Genomic DNA, 21,622 nt, shown 5'->3' with positions numbered 1-21,622 from the left:
GGTGTTAACTTAAAGCATTCAAGTAAACATTTCTTTATTTTATCATAGTTTAAACAATCAATATCAGACAATTTAGAAACAGCAGTTACAGCTTTCCCATAGAGTAAGGGGGTCAGTAACCATACCAAAAGCCCTTGGTCAACATTATATTGTTGGCATACTCTTTCAAGTATATGAATAAAACTATCAAAATTATCACCCTCTCTAAACTTTGGAAGAAATTTACTGACCTTTATTGCTTCTGGGATTCAATTATTCCCTTTCCCATTTCCTCCATGACCCTACTGAAAAGTCAGTATCTCCCTCTCATGTTAACGCTGCTTCACATTTTTTTAAGTCTCCAAATGTTGCATTCTCTCTGCTGATTCTAATTCCCAACCATACCTCTCAACTGCCCGGATTTTATCCTCATATTTTTGGTCCATTCCTTATAAAACCAGTGGTTTTCTGGTAAATCGCTAGTGTGATCTGAGGACTGACGTCACTAAATAATGACATACATTTCAGTTTCAGGCTTCACATATTTCATAAAAATGCATGCTAAGAGAACTCATTTTATTCTAGTAACCTTTTAAGTTTCTAAGAGCAACATTTAAAATCTGTCCCTATTTTTGGGCATTTGTCCCCCCATTATGTCAGGTTTTGTCCAGATTTCTTGCTCTAAGAGGTTGAAAGGTATGTTCCCAATGTTTGGCCTCCAGCTTCACACACCTTGGTCAGCTGGGTCTTTGCCAGTTTGCCATAATCTTCTGCTGGCATACTTGCCTGGTTTCCCTGACTAAACTAAATTAACAAAAAATAAATAAAAACTGTTGTGAAAATGAAACTCTGAATGTTTACCCTGTGGATTTTTGAGAGTATACCCACCTTCAGTGACAACTGCCTACAGGCTACAGAAGTTCAATTAATATCCACACCACTGCTCACCAATATATGACATCTCCATTTTGGGCCAGTAATCAAGGAGCCTGAATCCTCACCACTGGTGCTGGAGAGGGATGTTCACTTGGAAAAAATATGGATTCACCCAATATTTCCAGATGCAGCTCTCTGCATCAAGCACAATTTCTCTTAAGAGCACACAGGGAACACACTCAGTCCAGGGTCTGGATTTCTCTATTTGTCTCCCTCAAGGTCCCCAGTAAGACTCCCCACTGGCACAGACAGAATTGAGACCTCAGCAGAGTGTTCAAGCCAAGTTCTCCAGCACCTTTTCTGTGAAACCAGTGCTTTGTGTCTCTGCCTCAAACAGCTGATACACACACACTCTTTGAGATGTTGAGATTTGATTTTCATACACACGCACACACACACACACACACACACACACACACACACACACACACACACACACACACACACACACACACACACACACACACACACACACACACACACACACACACACACACACACAAACCTCTGGGAAAGACTGGCACAGATTTACTAGCTATGCCCCCTTCCGCTAAGACTATATGTTAGTTACACCAACACCAGAGACTCCAAAGCCAGCTACTCTAATGCTCTTTCAGAGGTACCCAATTATACTGAGTGAAATTAATATTAATACAAATGACCAAACAGCAAGGCTTTTCGAGAGTGGCTGCAGTGTCACCAAATATATATATATATATATATATATATATATATATATATATATATATATATATAAGTACTCTCAGAGATTAAAATATTCTCTAAAAGACCAGCCACAATGAAAAGTTTAAATATATTTAATAATAAATAAGAAAAGAACATGAAAATACTGAATATCTATTTACAGTAAATACCAGAGTTTCAGTCACAGAAAATATTAAAATAACACAGATGAATAGATTCACACAGATACAGAAAAAAACAGTGCTTAACTAATTTCACTATATTTATTGAGTGATCTACAGAATTACTATTTCCTGATCCCTTACTACAGCAAGGCAAGGTGAAGTAGGTGAGGGTCCCTACCTTGTCAGGTTCCAAGAACAGAGTGCAATGAGACTTTAGTCTAGCCTAGTATTACAATATCCTTTTTAGTGATAGATTACAGAATGACATTACATACATCTGTTCATCTGACTTCTGGTTCCCATGTCCCCCTTGGATAGAAGCTGTCAGGATTTAACACATATGTGTCAATAATACACACATGGACAGCCTTGCTAAGATCTGCTGCAGCTCCTGGAAGTAATAAAACAATTTCAAACTTCTACCCTTCCAGAGTAGCAATTAGTTGACCACTAAAGACAATACAGAAGACTTTCTAGTGCTTGTTTTCCCTGCAATCAAAAGTGTAAGATACAATCTTTATGGCCTAAATTAAGTAATTTAATTTCTTACTATTCTTCAAAGTTAACTGCAGCTGAGCTTAACCTCTTCTCCTCCAGTATTCTCTGTTACAATGTATACATTTAATCAGTTACAGTACAGTATAGGCTGATATAAGTATATATTTCTTTTCTGTCCAACAGGACACACAGTTGATACATTTTTAACACAAGCAACTTTACAAATACATTTTTCAACACAGACGTCTGTAAAAATCAGTTTGATATACAAATGACACATAATTCTTTACAAAATTCCAGCTAGCTGTGCTGGCACATGTTACACATCCACTGCTCTACTTCTCTTGGCATAGCTGGCAATACCCCACATTGTCACATACACATTAATATAACAGACAAGGCAAAAAGCAAAAGGTTTGATAAAACTATGAAAATGAGTATAATATATTAGGAAGGAAGTGTATTATTAGAAGTGAAATTTGAAAAGTGTAAAATACATTAGAACAGTGGAAAATAATGCTGGAAGAAATAATAATTGCTATCATGGCAGAGATGTTTTAATCTATCATTTAACAAAAAGGATGTATATTAAGAAAATTAGCATATTTAGAGAGGTATACATGTTTCTAGTTAAAAATAGAGAAACAGCTGTTAGAAGGTTGTTTTTTTTTATTTTATTTGAGGTTCAATGATGAATCCAGTTAAAAGATGGATGGTGTGCAATAAGGCAGAAGAAGGAACTTTAAATCTAAACAATCTTATAGTATCAATGCATTTTATCTGGGTAATAAAGAAGGTGAAAGAGAGTGACAGTTGCAAATGATTGGGAAATTTTTATATGTACAGTGTGAAGAGTTCTAAAAATATAAAAGAGAGAAATGAGTGGTAAACAAGAAAAAAATGGAAGGAAAACCAAATTGTCACTATATTCCAGCTCAGGTTTTGCTTCTCCACTTAAATCAGACAATCAGCATAAGACTACTTCTTCCCTGGGATCCTTTATCAGCATATCTGCATCCGTAGAAGGCTGTGGGTTCTACTCTCACACCAGTTACACTGATTGCTGACACTGCAATGCAGTGTTGCACCCCTGAGTATGCTGCCCCTCAGATTAAATGTTCCATCAGTTTGAGCTGGTGGAAGTAAAAGATCCCATGACACCTATCAAAAACAGTTAGGGAGGCTCCCAATGTCCTAGCCATATTTCCCCTAATAGTATAAGTACCACCTTGGGTCTCCTTCCTGGAAAGAGCTACAAGCTTAGTGGACTAACTCAGTTAACAAATGATAAATAAAATAAATATATCTGCTTTAATTAGATTCCACAGTCCTATTTTCTTTTCTCAACAATTTAATTCTGTGACCTGCCTACTGAAGAGCTGTTCTATTCTAAGTCAGACACTATTACTCTGAAATTATGGAATTGCCCCTACAGAAAGAGTTGGAGGATTTCACTGATCTTATTGCCAAAGTCCCCCTAATTAGTATAAAAAGTATCTTGAGACTCTCCTTGAAAAAAAAAGTCACAGGCCTAGCAGGATCTAACAAATGGAAAATACTACAATAAACAAATAAATAAGCCCATAACAATTAAGGATGGTATTTGTCAATAATTTTTGAAGAGTGTCCATAGTAAGAGAATTAAATAAAAAGTCACTTACTTGTAGATTCATATGTGGTTATTGGGCAAGTGATCCTGGAAACCATTGAGGACCCTAGACCAATGTCCCAAAGCATTGTCTAGTTAAGTCATTTGCTCAAAGTTGAATATTAGGTAAATGTAGGCTAAGGGAATCAAACTCTGCATTCCACCTGTCAATAGCTCAAAGTCTTAATCCTCTGCACTAACTGACAGACATTAACATATTATACAAAATTTGAAGAGGAAGTTTAATGGCCTTTTACTGCAAAAGACAATGTGCCCCTAGAACCTGCATGTTTCTCATTTTTAATTTTACAGTCTGGTTTAGGAATATCAGTAGAAAAATATTTTAGCCAGGAAGACTTATGCAGCCAGTAGATTTTGACCAGGGTGACCCAGTTGTGTAGCAGATAAAACTGCTCTCTCACAAAACTTTAGTCTCCAATTGGTTCCCGGCTGGAGTGCTTCCTTTGCAAAGTCTGTATGCCCTCCCTTATCTATTTGAGTTTTTGACACGTACTATTTTTCTCCCATATGCTAAAGGTATGGTGTAATTGAAGGATTTGTGTTGATAGCTCAACAATATTTTGTCAGTTGCAAATCCACTGAAAAAAACTAGCCGAAAACATGTGGGAAAAATAAAAAAAAAAAAAACTTGCTTGCTGCCCTGCACCCTTCATGTGGGGGAACACCCCTATATCCTCCAAACCTAAATATACCTACTCTGAGGTCCCACAACAGGAATCCTCCACCATCGCCAACATTGTTTGGTTTTTTTTGGTTAAACTTTTTGGCCAATATGCACTCATCCAAACTAACTTCACTGAAACAACATGTTTCCTAATTGAACTGGCAATCCTCCAACTTCTCATAGGCATGAATGCTGTGTGTGAGTGAGTATATGGATGCACCTTGAACTAGACTGTTGTCCCATCTAGGATTATGTTTCCTACCTTGTCCCCCACAGTTCAGGGTTGGATTCCATCTCCCCAATGACCAAGTTTTAAAGTGAGTATCACAGAAAGAACAAATGAATAAATGAAGAGATTTCTTTTTATTTTTGATAGTTAAAACTTTGATATAAGGGGTGGATTGTGCTGCTTAGAACTGTATTTCTCTTGTCAGAAAAACTGTGCACGATGTGCAGGAATAGTGCAAGAGCTGCTGCACCCAATATGGCCACCGAGCGATCCAGGAATGAGCTCACGGCACATGCACGAGTGCTCTTACACTATTCCTGCACAGGCACCACTGCTATATGTGAATTACCCCATTTGTGGGTGAAAACCATGCAATTGAGGTGAATTAGCGATCCAGAAAGCAGGCAGGCATCTGTGCAGGAACAGTGTAACCTGCAGAAATGCATTCGGTTACTAACCAAATACATTTCTGCAAATTACAAAACGGAGGCATGACAGCTCCAAAGAAAGCATATATTCAATGGAGTAGGCATGCTGATGGCTAAATATATCACCACTGGCATGATAAATAGTTGCAAAATTATAAAAAATAACTTTTATTTTTTTTTTGTCTGATTTCAGCTGTTTAAGCATAGGGCAGCGGTGCGCAAATGGGATCGGGCCGAAAATAAGCTTTTAAACCCAAATCAGCATTTTGCCATGATAGTCAATGGCATGCACATGCATAAAACAACAATATCAGGGAGTAGTGGCTGCTAAGGGGGAAGGCTGAGTGTGAGTGTGGTAACTATGAATTAGCATTCTGTTTTATGCAAATGAGGGGATTGATACTGAATCACAGATTTCCTCTGTTAGTTTGCACCCAATCGTGTAGGTGCAGCAATACCACAGTGCAAGTCTAAGAGCTATAAGGGGGTGTGTCATGCTTGCTGTAAGCTCATTGGAGCTCTGTGGCTCATGTTTGCCCTTAGCTAAGCAAGGCTAAGGAAGAGGGTATGTCAGATGTTCCTCAGCACTGTGTACATAGCCTAAACAGGTGTGCAAACCACGCACCGGGTTTTAAACAAAAAAAAAACAGGAAATAGCAGCTCTGTGCACATCTGAGCACAGGGTATGTAAGGCACACCTCTGGGCTTAAATGGGAAGTGAATGGGAAGGGAAAACAGCAGTAAAAAGGCAATCAAGAAGCTCTAGCATAGCTGTCAGGTGGAATGTATCATAATCAGCCAAATACACATGCAGCAGCCCAGCACACTACTATAAACTATGCAAACACCTTTCAGACTGGTTTTTGGGGAAACAGCAGTAGGAAGGCAATCAAGGAGAACTAGCATAGCTGGCAGGTGAAATGTATCAGAATCAGCCAATTAGATATGGAACAGCCTAGTATACTTTATGAACTATGCAAATACCTTCCAGTCTGGTTTTTCCCACAAACTCTACACCACCAGTGTACACAGATGGGGAAATTTTACCTGTCAAAACTAACAAAATGTTAGGGGCTGCTGTTGCTCTCATACATCAATATGTGGAAGAGACTGAGGGTGGTGAGGATGTGAATGCTGATGACCAACCTACAGTGAGGAGAAGGAGAAGAGTGTACAGACCCAGGGTAACCTACCAGAGGTTACATGAACTGGAGATAGTGTAGCGCTATACAGTGGACAGAGACATTCTACAGCAAATTGTTGAGCTGTGCTGACCACACCTCACACACAGAACCAACAGAGGGGAATCCATCCCAGTGGATACCAAGGTATGTGTAGGCTTAAGAATACTAGCCACAGGTACCTTCCAAAGGCCAACTGGGGATATCATGGGGATCTCACAGGTATCAGCATTCAGAGTACTCCACCAGTTCCTGGATGCCATGTCAGCACATGCCAGTGAGCACATATATTTCCACAACACCCGTGAGGCGTTGACCAGCAATATGCATCTCTTCCACCAAATAGCAGAATACCCGGAGGTGGTGGGTGCTATAGACTGCATGCACATACACATCAAAGCACCACCTGGAGAACAGAGTAGGGTCTACATAAACTGCAAGGGCTTCCCCTCCATCAACTGCCAGGTAGTGTGTGATTCCCAGGGTATTATCTTGAATGTGTGTGTTGGTAGCCCTGGAAGCTATCACGACTTCCACATCTGGCATATGACACAGCTGTACCAGTCATTTGCCAGTGGGGACATCCCATATGGCCACCTAGTGGGGGATGCTGGTAACGTACTGGAGCCATGGGTAATGACACCCATCAGAAATGTACAAACACCTGAACAAGAACTCCATAATGAGGCACATGCACAAACCAGAATCATAATAGAGCATGTGTTTGGGAAGTTCAAGTCACGGTTCTGCTGCCTGGATATATCCAGTGGAGCCTTGCAGTACTCTCCAGCTACATGTACACAAATGTTCATAGTGTGTGCCATGCTACACAATATGATCCTGTGGAAAGAGCTGCAGCAGGAACAGCACGGGTCAACGCCACACAGCCCCCCCACCATTGCCAAGGCCATCACAGGCACAGAGTGACTCGGAGGAGGAACTACCTGAGCCTGCCCCTGTAGGCAGAAGGAGGTGTGCTCAGTATGGCCAGGCCTTGACAAAGAGACAACGCATAGCTCATACACTGACAAGGTAGGGACCCAGGGACTGATACCTCTCTCTGACTCGCATATACAGAAAAAGGGAAGTCAAACATGATGCTACCTGTGCTTTACCATGTATAGGGAGTGTACTATGTGCATCCGACATAGTCAGCCCTCCAGCACTGTCCTCAATACTGGCCCAGCAACAAGGTAAGTCATCCTTCCTATCAATTACTGAATGGAGTAGTATGTTCTGATAGTTGTATGTATGGTATGGAAGCAAGCATGTAAGGGAATCGGGTGACTTAATGGGATAACAGCAGACAGCTGACAGCTATATGGGTCAGCAGGAAATCCATAACAAATACTGCTGTCAGCATACTAGGCAGTACTAGGCAAGGTGAGAAATCCCACTGCAGTACATGTTGTGGCCCAAATGTGGGTCTATAGGACACACACATGCTTGTCAGTGCAGCTCACATACCCACCACCAGCTTCAGCCAGCAGGACAGGTGTAGATGACCATAAAGAAAGGCTGGTCTAAGGCCTTCAATTGATGGCAATGGTTAACAGCCCCCCTCCAGACCTACACAGACAGACTACAACAGGTCTGGCAGTTGTATGTCAGTTCTAAAGGGTAAGAAGTCTGAAACTGAAATGTAGGTAAATAAAACCTAAGATCTGTACACTACTGATATGCCTCCAGTCTGCATGATAGGTCAGAATACAAAATGAAATGGAAGCCAACAAAGTACCTGAAATGCCAGTACAGTCATACCAAATGTTTAAAGTTGTTAGGTGTGCCCCCCCCCCCCAATCCCATGTAGAAATGCAGTAACATGTAAGTGTGAGGTGTAATAACAGTGGAGCACATATTACCTGAGTTGGCCCAAACTACAGGATAGATTGTTGCATGTGTACAATATGCAGGGGTCCATGTGTTAGGTTGTCATGTGTTTAATATTGTGTGAAAGTGGTCAGCTTGTAGAGATGGAGGGCTGTGTGTTGGTGGCCTACGGGCAGTACTGTGGATGACAGGGCCATGTTCCGACAACTGCAGTGCCAACCACAATGCTTCTCAGCAATACCCATGTCAGCAGTGGTCCATACTCACTGTCCAGATGTCAATATCTGTCACTGTCTGAAAGATGGACATGCCATGAATGTGGGCCCATACATATACACAGTACACATGTGGAAGTACACTTGACAGAGTGCATAAAATGTAACTGTCAACTAAACACAACTTTGGAATTGTACATACAGGTTACCAGCACATTAGTTGACTGTGTAGTATGGAATACTGATGTAGTCTGGACAATCACTGGCAGACCACAAAAGGCACAGTTATGAAGTAATGAGAGCCTGTCTATGTCCCTGCACAAGGCAGCATAAGGGGAATGTCCCAGGTATATCTGTGAGTCAGCTGCAAGTAGCTTCCATATCACACATGCACTCAGCTTACCCCACCATCAGCCACAGATTTATCACAGGTCATATCCTTGCTGTTGGAAATGAGTACAGTATGATGTCACTTCTGTATGGGAATACCCACAGAATGCAGCATGATGAAGAGGTGTCTTATGCAGGTGCGTCCCTAGCTATAAGCAGCTCTCTGCATGCATCTGGACCAATGGGTCAATATGTACAGGAACTATTGCCATTAACACCTCAAACAGTTACCCTGTCACCCCAAGGGAATCCACTGGCTCGCAGCCTGGGAATGTAGGAGTGACATAATGCACTGGCCTGATACAGATGTCCTGCAGAACTACCAAATGGCCTACAGTCTTCTGTCAAAGGCCTGTGCCTCACCCGTACTGCCAATGTATGGTATCTCATGTGGTCCCAAATAACAAATTAACAGTCAACAGAACACAAATGCAAGGCCATATTGACAAATCCCAGTAGCATGCCCCCCATGTCCTATTGCATGAACTGGGAGCCAGTCCATACATACTGCTGGGATGAAGAGCCAACTATAGGGATACTTCCCAGATATCACTCACATAATGTTAGGACAAGGACAGAATAACAGATTGGGAGGGTGTAGATGCATAGATGTCATGGAGTCTGTGAAGTCTGAAACTCTGATGTGTGCCCATACTAACCCTGCCTGCAAACCCAGTAATGGGTGGCTACAAACCTGCTCGTAAACCACAATGTGAAGGGGAACTGACAATATATATGAGCCCTGCCTCTGGGTAACCTGGGTAAATTTGTACAGCTGAGAGGTATAGCCATTCTATTAAGTCGATATATGTACAACAAGGGGATCCTCAGCCACCATACTACCAAGGTGCTGAACCATTTACACAGACCCATCAGCAAGTGTCTATAGCTATCCCTCCACAATGGCAGGTGTGTGCAAGAATGTGTAGGCTGTGGACCACAATGCTGGACTCAGCTTCATTCATCTTGTATTTTCCAGTAAATAACTGTGAGCAAATAATTATATCTGTCAGTAGTCGATGACATAAAACATCACAGTGTAAAACAGTGCATATGTCTGAATATCTCTGCTAACACCAACCTTGTAACACAAGCAGCACAGACAGCAATAGTTACAGTATCCCCCTATTTGTCGCCCATTGTGACTCCATATGGTCAACCTATCTACAAATATCCTGCAGAAACAGGTTGCTATGTGTAGGTTGAGAACACCAAACCCTGGACTAGAGTACAACTGTACCTGGAATGGATTCACACAATCAATACAGAAGGTCATACTGGGCATGCTCCTACACTTAGAGAAATGAAGCCCATGTCTGACAACACAGTGGACTATACATATCTGTCATTTTTGGATGTCTGTGCACACCCACGAAAATGTACACCATTTATACTTCACACACATTGTGTAGGAATGCTCACACATATCCAATGCCAACATCCTATAATATGTCAAACATACACACACAGAGATGTGGGGAAGAGAGAGAGAGACAGACAGTGACATATAAAAGTCCATTGTAAGGCCTGTCCCACCCACTACACATCCATTTGGCCAATATTGCATGATGTGTACATGTCAATCACTTTATACATTCCTTTTGCTAGCCCTCAGCCCTATAGTGTATGTGGTGCTTCTGATAGCTGTCTAACACAATAGTAAGGACCAGTATTCATGTAGCATTTATATACTCCGTTCTGTCAAATGTGAAGTTGTGTGTGACTGGGTGTGTTTCCAGAGGATTGATTGATGGCCCATTCACACACACTGCACTTCCCATTGCCCATGTTACCACTCCTACTGATGTCAGTCACCTTGAAATAACCCTTTGTCCAAATCTCAGTCCTATAAGCTCCATGGTGCTTGTGATAACTGTGTAATACCATAATGTAGCAAACTAGTTAGGTAAGAGTTCTATTCTTGGTCTTGGTAACTGTGAAAATGTGTGTGTTGATTCTTTGTTGACATCTGCATTTGTGGTCATTCACACTTACTGCCTTCATCCCTCCTTTAGCACTGCAGCTGATGTCAGTCACCTTCAAAGATGCCTTTGGACACCTCTCTAACATGTAACTGCCGTGGCGCTTATGATAACTGTATAATACCATAGTGTAGCAAGCTAGTTAGGTAGGAGTTCTAATCCTGGCCCTGGCAACTGTAAAAATGAGTGTGTGAGTCTTTGTTGACACATGCTTTTGAGGTTGTTCACACTTGCTGCCCTTCCCTCTCCCCTCCTTTAGCACTGCAGCTGATGTCAGTCACCTTCAAAGATGCCTTTGGATAGCTCTCTAAAATATAGCTGCCATGGCACTTGCAATAACTGTGTAATACCATAGTGTAGCAAGCTAGTTAGGTAGGAATTCTAATCCTGGTCCTGGCAACTGTGACAATGTGTGTGTTAGTGTGTGACTATTTGTTGACACCTGCTTTTGTAGTCATTCACACTTACTGCCCTTCCCTCACCCCTCCTTTAGCACTATAGTTGATGTCAGTCACCTTCAAAGATACCTTTGGACAGCTCTCTAAAACATAACTACCATGGTGCTTGCGATAACTGCATAATACCATAGTGTAGCAAGCTAGTTAGGTAGTAGCTCTAATCCTGGTCCTGGCAACTGTGAAAATGTGCATGTGAGCCTTTGTTGACACCAGCTTTTGTGGTCATTCACTCTTACTGCCCTTCCCCCACCCCTCCTTTAGCACTGCAGCTGATGTCAGTCACCTTCAAAGATGCCTTTGGACAGCTCTCTAGCATACAACTGCCATGGTGCTTGCAATGACTACCTAATACCATAGTGTGGCAAACTAGTTAGGAAGGAGTTCTAATCCTGGTCTTGGCAAATGTGGACATGTGTGTGTTTATGTGTGAGAGTGTGTGAGTCTTTGTTGACACCTGCTTTTTGTGGTCATTCACACTTACTGCCCTTCCCTCACCCCTCCTTTAGCACTGCAGCTGATGTCAGTCACCTTCAAAGATACCTTTGGACAATTCTTCAACATATAACCGCTGTGGCGCTTGCAATAACTGCGTAAAACTATAATACCAATACATAGCTAAGTAGGGGTTTGCAACTCAGTAGTGGCAAGTGTGTGTGTGTCATCAATATTGTGGGTGGGTGTTGGTGAGATTGTGTAAATAACAGGATACATTGCAGGGAGGGTTTTGCTACATTTCCATTTGGAGGACCCATATTTCCCAATGTGGCGTTACAAGGCCAACAGTTGTCAAACACCGTAGACGTTGTACACAATACATAGCCATACATTTATATATAGGCAACCATTATAATACCCACAGACCTCTCTCTACCCACAGATTGTACTCAAATACACTTGGCTCTTTATCTCTTCCTGTCTTTCTTTCACTCTGTTTCTCTCTCTCTCTCTCTCACCCCCTCTCTGGTAGATGTGGAAAAATCCATCTGTTTATCATAGGCAAAGCTTGACTTTGGTAGGTAATGCTCATGATCAGCTGATGGCCTGTGCACGAAATGGAGTCTTTCACTTGCTAATTGCATGTGGAACACATGTGGTATCATTCCTATAGCCAATTGCATGGAAACACACCCCTATAAGTAAGCAGTGCAAGTGGGTATTGGCCCTTCTCCCCCACTGTGAGCAGGACTTCATGTGGGTGTGTGACAAACAGCATCACAGAGGGTAGTCGGAAATACCTGTTACAACAAACACTGTGGAAACAGGCAAAAAAAACTGGAGGGCGATGTTCCAGACATGGGGGCAGAATGTAAGTATTGCTGTTCTACATTTGAAGTAATGTTGGTTTAACAGGGTTTGTGTGGATATGGCTGTTCTGCATGATTTAAAGTCTGGCATGACAGTGTTATGTGGTTGAGAAAACTCTCACATGTAGGGCTATCTGCAGCCTGGCCAGAGATTGGGTGTGTTACTCACATATTTTCTGTTTTCATAAATGCAGTAGCATACTCTGATTATTGTACTCAGGAAATGCTGACATCCATATGTGTTACTGACTTCATATCCGTCAGAAGAGATATGTCACAACAAACCCTGTTACACCAGCAATGTTCTCAGTTTATAACTGCAATATGTCAATACTGGTCCTGTGTTTGTGCCTCTGTCCCCAAGTCTGTCACCCTTTGTTCATATGTCATGCACTAAGAGGTGGATATGTACAGTATACCATTATTTAATTACATAATTCCTGATATCAAGCAAATGATATATCAGACTGCCAGACATGTAATGTAAAGGAGGCCTAATAGTTGTGGACAAAACCTGAATATTCCATGGTAGTCTGTACAGTAGTGAGGTCTGTATACTTAGGGTGATTGTGATCATGTTATTTGGCCTGTGTACAGACTGGGGTAGATGTCAGTGTTCTTGGTCCTGTTCTATCTGACAGTGCATGCTGCTCCAGTTTCTGATACCCTAACAGTCCATATGTTTGTAGGGCCAGACTGAGACATGTTCTATACCACAGTCAGGCATCAGACTATATTGTGAATTAGGCCAGTATATGTAGGGTTAGTGTGTGAGTGGCAAGCATGATGATGACTTTTGTGCACACAGGCCATTGACAGTATTATTACTTAGGCTTACCATTATGTGACTGTGACCGTGTTGAGATCGGTTGTGGGTATGCACTTTCATACTGGTGCCTTTTACCCCATGCTGTTACATGCCTGTAGTGCCTGCTATATTTGCAATTACATATGTATTCTCCCATAGATAAATTGGGTTAGTGTTGTGGCAGTCTGCCTGTAGTGTAGACAGTGCTTGGTGACATGCCTAGCAGTGCGGTGTATTTACCCTAGTTTAAAGTTATGTCCAGATATTTGTCAGATGTACTGTTGCCTGGCCACCATACGTGTTATGTATTTCTGACAAACCAGTGGGCTGATGTAAAGATGTATGTCACTAACTAGCGTGAAGTATGTGGCTTGGGATCTCTGCTCCGCCAGTTAATATGTGTTAGAACAGACAGGAGGGTGTGAATGTATCAACTGTGTGAGCTTATCTAGCCCAGTATTTGTGATATACCCCCATTTTCATGGTTCAAAACATTCCCTTTGTCAGGCTTGTTCCACATTTCTTAAACTAAGCCATTCTTTGTATACCTTCTGACTGAGCAGATAGTTTCAGATTGTCCATGTTTATTGCTCATGTTTCAGATTCTGTATTCCATAGGATCATTACTGTAATTTGTGTGGTACTTCACTATGATGATTTTCTGATGCTTGTCAGTAACTGATGGCGTACATGTCAATCTCAGAAGAGCCTTCCTTCACAACATGCATGTTGACACAACCCCTGTCACTGTAGCAATATTCTATATTTATAACTGCAATACATGCATTACGTTCCCTTGCAGTAACAGGTTGAGAGTTATGGTGCAGAGGCATGACTCCACTGCATGTCATGGGCATATGTTATATATACATACATATGTATATATACACATATATATATATATATATATATATATATGAATATATGTATATATATATATATATCTATATATATATCTATATATATATATATATATATATATATATATATAAAGAGAGAGAGAGAAATATAGAAATATATATATATATATATATATATATATCATATGTATAAACATATATATATTATATGCATAAACATATATATATCATATGAATATATATATATATATATATATATATATATATATCCTTTTATGTGTAAACATGAGTGTTGTGTATACCTTCTCAGATGTATCCCATCCAGGGGCGGCTTGTGCTATCAGACTGCAGGACTGCAGCCCTCCCACCTAGAAACAAAAGAAATAAAAAATGTGAAATCTGTGCGAACTCTGACTGCCTGAGTCAGCAGTCCAGATACAGGGAAAGTATTTTCTGCCCTGTAGATGCACAGGAATCTGTGCGGTAGACAACTGCACAGCTTGATCCACAGACAGGACCAATCAGGAGAGAGGTAAGTTGAGTTTTAAGCTCTTACAGGGAAGATTTGCTGCTTCTGGACCCATTTACAGGAGGTGTGTGTGTGTGTGTGTGTGTGTGTGTGTGTGTGTGTGTGTGTGTGTGTGAAATGCCCCTGTTAACACATAGTGGTGGGTAGAGATACTCAGGCTTGAACCCTGTACCTTGGATGCAGGTGGCAAGGACCTGAATTCCCTACCCACCACTATTTGTAAAGCATTGCAGATTTTTGCCTCATATTTGTTCTGTTCCTCATAAAATCTGTGGTTTCTGTATCTTCAGTTTTCCTCGCAAAGGTTTGTAGTGCAGTGGTGCACTGGTAGCATTGTTGCCTGACAGCTACAGGTTCTCTAGTTTGATTCTTGGCTGGGGTGCCTTCTGTGTGGAGTGTGCATGTCTTACCATCCCTTACAAAGATGTGCCTGGAGTGTTTCTCCCTGCTCTGCTGAAAATTGGGCTTTGTTTTGTTCCAAGCCAGACTAGTTTCCTGGTTAACAAATGTTTAAAAATAACAGGCATTTGAATTTCAGACTTCATATTCTTCAGAAAGTACATGGTAAAACAACATTTTATTCTAGCAATTGTCTAAGTTTATAACATGGATATTTGAAATTTGCCCGTAATTTGGGACTGTATTCCCCCATTATTGACCGCATCCAGGTATTTTGTGCTAAGGTTGAGAGCTATGGTGAGAACTGAGTTCACTGAATGTTTGGGGGCTGTATTCCCCCATTACTGGCTTTGTCCACATGTTTTTTGCTAAGAGGTTGAGAGCTATAGTGAGAACTGAATTCACTGAATATGTTTGGCAGCTGTATTCCCACATTATTGGCTTTTTGTCAGGTGTTTTTTGCTAAGAGGTTGACAGCTATGGTGAGAACTGAATTCACTAAATGGTAGCCATTTAAGTTTGTCTTCCTCTGTTTCAGCTGATTTGGCATAGTGGTATGTTTCTCTGATTGTTTTGCACAGGGTCCCCTGGGTTCAAGACATGGCAGTGAAATGTATGGTTGTAACACAGCATTTTATTCTAGCAACTTTCCAACGTTATACAAGCAATGTTTAAAATGTGTCCCTGGTTTTTGGCCTTTTGTCCCCTCACCCCAATAAATTCTGGCTTTTTCCAGATTTCTTGTGCTGCAAAGTTCAGAGATACAGCTGAGTGTCGAGTAGATTTTACAAGGAGCTGAGAGTTGCAGGGGAACAAAAGTTTAGTGCTGCTTATGCTAAGCCTGCTTGCATTGTTAATAGCACAACAGGTAGTGTACTTGCATTTGATGCAGAAGGCTGTGGGTTCTACTCCCGCAGTAGGCAGATGCATTGCTTATACTGTACTGTGTTGTAAAGGGGGTGGATGCTGCAGTCCTTTTTGGCAAAGATACCTAGTAACTATGAACCTGTTATCAGTTTGCCATCCATTCCCTATTGCAGTATTACTAGCTTATCATTTTTATAATGCATGCAACATAGGCAATTTATTCTTCAAGGGCAACAGGCACTTTATTTGTAGATGAAACAATGACATATAACGTTGCTTCCTAGCAGCAACCTCTTTATTAGTTACAGATTTCTTTAATGTGAATTTTACTACTTCAGAAATTGTGCATATTTACTGATACTGGTGGACTATAGAAGGTTGAGTAGACTTGATGAAAATGTTCTGAATTGGGCAGTTTTGTCATTTCATTGGTGCATGCATTTTGTTTCATTGTTTACTGGAAAAATGTTCAAAACAATAAATTTAAAATGCCTCTAAAAACTGTACTGTATTTTACAAGGAATATAATGTAATACCGTCAGGAAGGTGTATCAAAGGGCATGTGTATGTTTCATGTTCAAGGGGCCTATGATTTTGAAAACAGCCCAAAGTTAATCTTTATCTGCCACTGGCAAAATGTATTTTCTTTTAATGTGGGTTTCAATGCTGTTTCAATGCATGTGAGTTTGAAGGGCAGAGAAGTTTTAATGCTAAGTCTATTTTCATTGTGAGACTGCATTGCTTTGTTTAACAGATATCTATTAGGGTTTGTGCTGTAAAATGCAAAATAAAACTTTTAAATGAAATCTAAATCATTGCAGAAGTAAAGCAGTATGCACATTACAGTGTTTATAGTAAATGGGGCAAAATGACCAAGGAATGGTACATTGGAATGGCTGCAGGGGGGAGGCTCCATTCAACCATGATTTTGTGAGGGGGGAAGGGTAACAAACTCAGACAGCCCCGGTTAAACTATACCTCTCAGTTGTCCATATTTTTGCAGAATGAATAGATATTTGCTTATTTTTGGTTTGTTCCTCATAAAAGTTGTGGTTTTCTAGCAAATCATTTAGGAATGAAGTCACTAAATGACAGACATTGAGTTTCAGACGTCATAACCTTCAGAAAAATGTATGCTAATGCAAGACCTGTTATTCTATCAACTGTCTTAAGTTTAAACAAGAGCAATTTTTAGTAGTGTTTGTATTTTCCCCGAATATATTTGGCCTTGTTCAGATTTCCTGCATTAAGAGGTTGAGAGGTACGAGCAAATCGCTTTGTAGAATTAGGAATATCCAAACCTCTCAATTGTCCCCAATTTTGGCTCAAAATGTTGTTCTCCCCTAATAATCCCTCCTCAAAATGGCAATTTTGGAAGAAAACGTGGAGAGTTTACAATTATATATAACTGTAATGATCAGAGTTATAGATTACTTTTATTTCAGAAATGCATGTAGATGCTCTTATTTTGTTAGCTGCTCAAGTTAACAGTGTTAATATTAAAAAGGTGTCCCTTTTTTTACCCAGCTGTATTGTGTGGCAACTTTATATTTTTGCATCACATTTTTGGTCTGTTTTTCATAAAATTGTGGTTTTCTGGCAAATTAGTGGCAAGTCATTAAAGATTGAAGTTAGAAAATAATGGCAGACATTTGAGTTTCAGATTTCATACCCTTCATAAAATTTGTACTAATGCAAGACCTACTACTGTTCTATTATCTAAGTTAATAAGAGTAATATTTAAAAATTGTCCTTATTTTTGGGCCTGTATCCCACTTTTAGTTCTGTGTATGGCTTTGTCCAGATTTCTTGCTCTGAAGTTGAGAGGTATGAGTGTCAGAGCCATCACCGTCAGCCAGAGACATTTCAAATTGTGACATACTTGTTGCACCCCACTCCTCATTGTAATGGCTCTGGATGTGTCCAAGGAAGGCAAGGAGCAGTTATGCAGTGTAAGTGTGCAGAGTATTCCCCCATCCAAGGTAGACCACAAGTACGACCGTGGCTTTTCATCTGTCCTTGATTTTGCAGAATGTTCTGGTTTTCTGTCATATTTTTATACTGTTGATTTATGCTTCTTATTATTCAGGAAATGCATGCTGTCACAGTGCGTTGTTGCTCTGTTTAAGTAGCAATGATTTAATGACCATCAGGTAAGCTTGTCGGAGATTGTAAGATGCAAGTAAGCTTTAATAAGCATACTGTTAAATAATTACCAGCATTGAAAGCCTTTTCGTTGTTGCCATGCAGAGAATATTTACATAACTAGATAATGTATAAGCCTTAGGTATTGAAATGCATATGACAGTATTTGTAATAAAAGGACAGGATTACAGTATTTTCAGAAGTTCATTACATCTCTTGGAGACTTGCAGTCATCTTTTGTTGGAGACTTGCAGTCATCTTTGCAGGCTTTACCCGTAAACTAAACAGAATGCCAATCTATCATGTGTGGTCCATAACTTGTACAGGAATCCTTTAAGTAATTTATATTGAGCTTGTTTCTTGTTTGCTGTTCATTTTGTTACTTTGATCATGTCTTCCCCATGAAACAAGTAGATAGCTGTGTCAGGCAGCAGGTGTTTTTTGGATAAGAAACATTTTTACAAGTGGGGGTATCACAGAGATTGCTACTTTCATCATGTTACTTGGTAATTTTATAAAGCTGAATGCAAATTATAATTAGAACTTCAGTGCAAGGAGTAGTGGTTTGAGATGCGTGCTGCTTGTTTTTTTATACTTGATTTTGACTGGCATTCCAGTAATGTATTTAAAAAGTAATTTATTTTTTCATGCCTCACAACCTGTAAGTTGTCATGTAGCCAATACATTGAAATATTTTTTTCTTCTACACTTCATTTTGTTTTGATTGGACTCTTGTAATGACTGTTTGGCCCCCAGGGCAGCGTATTTAATTGAAGTTCCACTTGTTGTGGTTTTGAGCATAGCTCCACCTCTTTCTAGTTGGCCACACCCCTTCCCATTGGCCCTACCCATTCAGCTGTCTCCTGCAGCCCTCCTTTAATTTAAAGTCACCAGCCGCCACTGATCCCATCATATAAATCTGATATATGTATATTTACATATAAGAACATGACTGATTCAACACCTGTTTCACTTACATGTACTAAACAATTGTAATAGTCAGAGCAGTTTTTCACTATTATTCAGTATGTGTACTGAATGATATATTTGAAAAACAACAGATATCTTCGCAGCTTAGATGGCTTAGTGGTTAATTGCTGTGACTATGGTGACTATGTGTGTACAGGATCCTGGGTTCATGACTTGCAAGGGCTGCTTATTTTGTTGCTAAGCAGAACAAGGACTGTTGGAGACAGAGTGGTTAAGGCAGTTTTGGGCAGCTTTAAGTGGGTTTGCGCGGGTTTGCGTGATGGTAAGTGCTGCTAACGTAAGGTTAAATGTATAGGTGCTTACACCATGTAGGCTTCGCTTACCAGTATGCAAATCTGCTTAGCATTTACATTTAAGTAATGCTTACACCTGCTAAGCATAGCTCAGCCCTGGTAACCATTGATGACATTCACGTCTGATAAATTAGCAGGGTAATGACATCTTTAATTAATGTATTTAATTCCATGTACATAACTTGCTTCCATGTGCTGTCATTACAGTAGCAAAGGATGTGAGTATACTGTATGGAACACCTGAGTATACATGGGTAGTGCCACAATCTTTTCTCTTTGTATGTGTTTCATACTTGGGTAGTGTCCCATGTTATATGCAGTCACACTTGCATGTTACACCAGCTACAGTGACAGAAATAGTTTAACACATATGGTGTCATTATGTTAGTACTTTTAACAGTGCTTTTCCAAGTAAGAGCAGATTGCAGATTGTAGTACTGGAACCATAGCACCCTGCATGCAAGGCTGGACTCTTTGTACTGACGATCATGTTCTTGGTGTTTGACCTGTATGTTTTTATGCATCTCCTATTGGATATTGGTTTAATATGTTGATATTAACTGTAGACTACTATGTTTTAGGACATGTCATTGAGGACTGCTGTCATGTAGTAATGGCATACCTATCAGTTTCAGACATCTGTCTGCCAGAATACTCATCCTAATGCATGACATGTTGGCTAGCTACTTTCTCTCTGTCCTCTGTACAGATGTGAAGATGTCAGGTATTCATCTTGGCTGCTTACAGGCAATCTCTGATTGACTGACACTAACATGTTTGCCCAGCTGTCTTATGAATGCCACAGCTAGGAAACCCCACTCTATATGCACCACATGCCATGGATACCTCAAACAGACTACCACAGTCAACAGAACATGTTTGGGTACATGTCCCTAACCCAGACACTGGCCATGTTATGCAATATATGTTGCATACATGTTAATTGGAGCACCTCACTGGCCTTCTGCAAGAGAAAACCAGAGGAGTGGATGCTGACTTTAACTGCCACCCTGGGGATCACTCATGTGGCATCAGTTGATAGATGGCTTGTTGACAAATGTCAGGTGGCATGATACCAGTGTAATCACATGCCCTACTCTTCTCATCTCTCCATGGACATTAGGCTAGTACACACCTAGGAACACCTGCATCTACGGACCTCAGTACTGACAAATGTGTCTGTGTGAATAACTGAATATAACAGTGTCTATGTGTTTGTAAACTTGTAGCTGAAAATACTTTGAGGGCCTTCTCACCCACTACACCCCCCATTGCTATACTTAGAAAGGGCTGCAGCTGTAATTCACATTAAATGTACCTTGTAACACTCTTCACCCTATGGGCTACCTGGAGCTTGCAGTACCAGCATAACACTGTTCTACAAATGAGTAGATAGACAAATGTATTTGTGTGTGTGTGTGTGTGTGTGTGTGTGTGTGTGTGTGTGTGTGTGTGTGTGTGTGTGTGTGTGTGTGTGTGTGTATGTGGGTGCAATTGTGTGTGAATGTGTATATTTGTAGGAGACAGCATTCTGAGGCCACATTCTCCAAATGCACTAAACCTTGCCATACATTATAAGGGATGGTGATGCTGCTGACATTAAGAGAGCCATGACAAATCCTCACCCTACTATTCCTGTGGCATGTGCAATAAATGCATATCCATGTAGTAGCACTGATTAGATAGACAAAGGTTTGTATTGTAGTCCTGGTCAATGTGTGATTGTGGGTATGTCAAAGCATTATCATGGGTTTCAGTGAGTACAATATCCAATGTGGGGTGTGTGTGCTGGGTATACTGTCTTTACACCAGTATCCCCAGTACATGTCCCAAGGTCTGCTGGATGAGGACCACTGTCACCATCAACCATACAGGTAACTGATTACACTATCCAGCCCAATGATGCATGTGCTGTGTGCAAAACCTCCCTAACAGTATGGGCTCACTGGCAAGGTAGCACTGCTAAACCCAGGTCTGTCAAAAGTGTCTACGACTGTATGTGTTTGTCAGTGTGTATATGACAGTATGTCATACTATGTATTGTTCATTAACACCCTGTACATCCCCCATTACCATACTGTACAAAGCCTGGCAATGTT

Source organism: Protopterus annectens, chromosome 2.part0 (genome assembly GCF_019279795.1).
Source record: "Protopterus annectens isolate FY-2018-M chromosome 2.part0, PAN1.0, whole genome shotgun sequence".
NCBI lineage: Eukaryota > Metazoa > Chordata > Ceratodontiformes > Protopteridae > Protopterus > Protopterus annectens.
This window is presented reverse-complemented; position numbering follows the sequence as displayed.